This window comes from Atheta coriaria, unplaced genomic scaffold, assembly GCF_025399875.1.
Source record: "Atheta coriaria isolate IRGN ID8LTWV9N9 unplaced genomic scaffold, Caltech_Dcor_3.1 hic_scaffold_10_pilon, whole genome shotgun sequence".
NCBI classification, from domain to species: Eukaryota; Metazoa; Arthropoda; class Insecta; order Coleoptera; family Staphylinidae; genus Dalotia; species Dalotia coriaria.
Window position 1 is genome coordinate 1,031,116 of NW_027045452.1, and position 3,196 is coordinate 1,034,311.

Genomic DNA, 3,196 nt, shown 5'->3' on the forward strand with positions numbered 1-3,196 from the left:
TACCTTTTCATCGAACATCTACGTATTTTTGCCTTTTGTTAAATTTCAGGGCTTGGGATGCAGTTGCCGACATGTTTAAGTGGCCATTATTAATACAGTACTTAGTCACTGGCGTAACAGTTGCTTTAATTCTAATCTCGGAAATAATTGTTTGTAACAAAAAGTTAATCGGAACGATTTAATACAATATAATACATTTTCAGCAAATTAATGTACCTGTTATTCCCGTTCTTATTGGCCATATAATTGGAACATGTGCGTGTGGTATTTTTGGTGAAGAAATGCTACGACTGGTAAATATTTATAAAGTGTAGATTGTATGTAAAAAGAATAGCTAGTATGTGTGTCTGCAGAGCGAAGAATTCCGAAATGCAACCTTCTATGGGGTATCGTGGGATGGTGATGTAGAGAGCGCCAAATTTCTGATGTTTATGAATATTAACTTGCATAACGGTTTCAAACTACCTCTTGGCGACTATGGAATTTATACAAATGAACAAGCCCTTTTGGTAAAGTAGTATAACCATAATTCAAATTTACTGCTAATTACATTTTATATTTTTAGGTTATTAAAATGGCGTATACAATTGTAATGTATTATGTTAATATGACTAGTGATAACAATCCAACAAACTGACGAATAGTGATGATTAAGCTTCTACCTGGATCATCAGTGCTGAAAATCTTTAAATATTATGCAGACAACCTTGCCAACACTCGAGAATGCGATTTCTTATAAACACGAGTAAACACGAAGTAAAAAGTATATTTTAAGCACGAAAGTAGAGATGTTGCAACGTACAATAACAATAACGTTGATAAACCAGTAGCTCATCTATCTGAAGATGTCACAGTGTAGTAACACACATTGTAATGACACACATTATTTCAACCAAATTTTCTAAATGTTTCTGCTCTTAATTAATATTGAATCAATTGAGTGCAGATTAGTTGTCCACGGTTGGTATTCTTTAAATCTTGTAACTGTAACTATGTTGTTGGAATTATGGATTTAGGTAGCGGTGATTTTATTCAATAATTACGAAGTTTAATTATGGAAGATTGCCGAATATTCAAAATTAGAGTTTTCGGAAGTATGACTTATCGATTTCAAGGCTCGAAACGAACTAACTGCATACAACTATTTTACTCTGTATTCGGGCCAAGTCCGACAAACGTATTGATAACGCGGCGAATTGTTATCATACATTTGGCAAACACCTGCCAGGGGACCGCTGCAATTATATGCTTTGTTCTCCCGGTCAGTCCAGACAGCAGGTGCATCATTCTTGCAACATTAGCAGGAATATCCCCAAGATCTGCATTTACTTGATTTATAAAATTCATTCGCTCTTGAGCTCTTGTGCAAGTAACACGGTAAATAAACGGTTAAAATCAGCAAGAGTTTTCTTCACTGCATACCTCATCCACCACATCACTATCATATCTTGGAGCGCGATGTTAGACCGGCTAAACTCAGTCAGGGTCGCTTGAGCATCGCAAACAAAAATCGGGCAAACCGTCTTCAGAACCAGGAGGACAAGCTACGCAGGTTTCGCCCCAACACTCTGATTGTAGTATAAATATCTTGTAATATTTGGTTTTAAGTAGTCTAGACTGCCCTTAATTATACCTAGATTTATGACCCTTAGCTCAAGTATTTTTTTCTCTACTTCTTGGAAATAATAAAATAAACCTTTTACATTGTACCAAATGTTACCCTCAAACAGAAAACTTAATATGTTGGAAGAGAATGAATTTTGTAGACGAACTCAATATTTCAACATATGTAGTCAAAGGTCATGTTGTCCATGATAACAGTACAATTAGGCGTAATAAGAGTTACAATAAACTTTTACATTGATAAACCGTATCCATTAAACATTTCAACACTATTTTTCATTACGATTAAAACACAGACCCTTTAAAGCTTCTTCTTGAAACAATATTATACTTACACACAATATTTATTTTGCTTGTCTAACCTAATATTGAACTTTTCTAATTGTTTGTCATAGATTTGTTGGTTAAATGGTACCATTCATTCTTGCGATTTTCAGTATACGATTATTTATAAATCGTTTATTTTTGACAGATCAACTTCATTAACATTTAAATTGTCACATAGGCCATAACGCAGTATAAAGTGTGTAAATTTTTGGCATAATTCCTGTTTAGTTATTTCTTGACAAAAATGTCATTCGCACAAAAACTATTACAACATTAAATTATAAATACAAAATCACGCGACTTCACACGCGACTCGTCACGTTGGTGTTGTATAGGTCCCAGTTTATAGCCTCATGGTTTTCTCAGGTTGGGTTGTTATGAGTGGTACTTTTTCCGCAGTCCTCTATGGTGATCTTTGTAGAGCCGATAGTATGTGGAAAATGCTACCAGTCCAACCAGGATGCCAACCATGGTTTCGACACGGTTGGTCGGGCAGATGGTGATAACATTGTTGACTTCGCCTTTTTTTGGATCTATCAATCAGAAAACGCGAGCGAGCGCATGATTGCTTCTTAATACTTTTAATGTTTTTTGTATTTAGTATCTTTATTCTTGAATCAGATTTAAATAATAAACACTCACAAGACTTATGATACCAATATTTTGTGCTAAAAAATATTGTAGGGATTTGCTCTTGCTTACTTTGGTACTGTGGGAGTACGGATGTCTCAGTCCACTGGATACATCATCGTTACGTTACGTGATAGAATCAGAAGTCGTCTTCTTCGTGTACGATTTGTATTTATCTAATCCTACGATTGCAGCCTCAATTAAATAATTTGATTATCCAAGTTTATATCGTAATTTGTTTAGAATATTTTTATCATTAGATATTACTATAAGCCAAGGCGAATAAAGAACCCGACTTACAAAACATTTAAGATACTTTTAAAATACGTGTAAATTTATTTGTCGAGTGTTCGTGTTAACGTGCAAAAATACATTGAAAGTCTAAGCCTAGTTTAGAAATAACGAATGGTCAAAATGCAGCGTCATCGTAATACGAAGATATAATGTAATATACTGGTTGTGAGACGAATATTATATCCGATGATTCGCAGCGTTGTATTTCGTTAATTATTTTCGTTCCATGAATTTTTTCAATCCATAATTGCACCTTTGTATAAATCGCGTATTCAGCATTTTTATAAGCGTAATATATTGTCGTGAATGAGTGCTGTGGGGA

The 3,196-nt window shown here is 34.4% G+C and overlaps 1 long non-coding RNA gene across 1 annotated transcript; it reads left to right on the forward strand.

Moving 5' to 3' along the window:
* Nucleotides 1-2,129: 2,129 nt before the first annotated feature.
* LOC135801006 (uncharacterized) lies at nucleotides 2,130-2,609 on the forward strand. The gene is made up of 2 exons (XR_010550269.1): nucleotides 2,130-2,316; nucleotides 2,372-2,609. It is a non-coding gene; the product is annotated as an uncharacterized lncRNA (long non-coding RNA).
* Nucleotides 2,610-3,196: the final 587 nt, after the last annotated feature.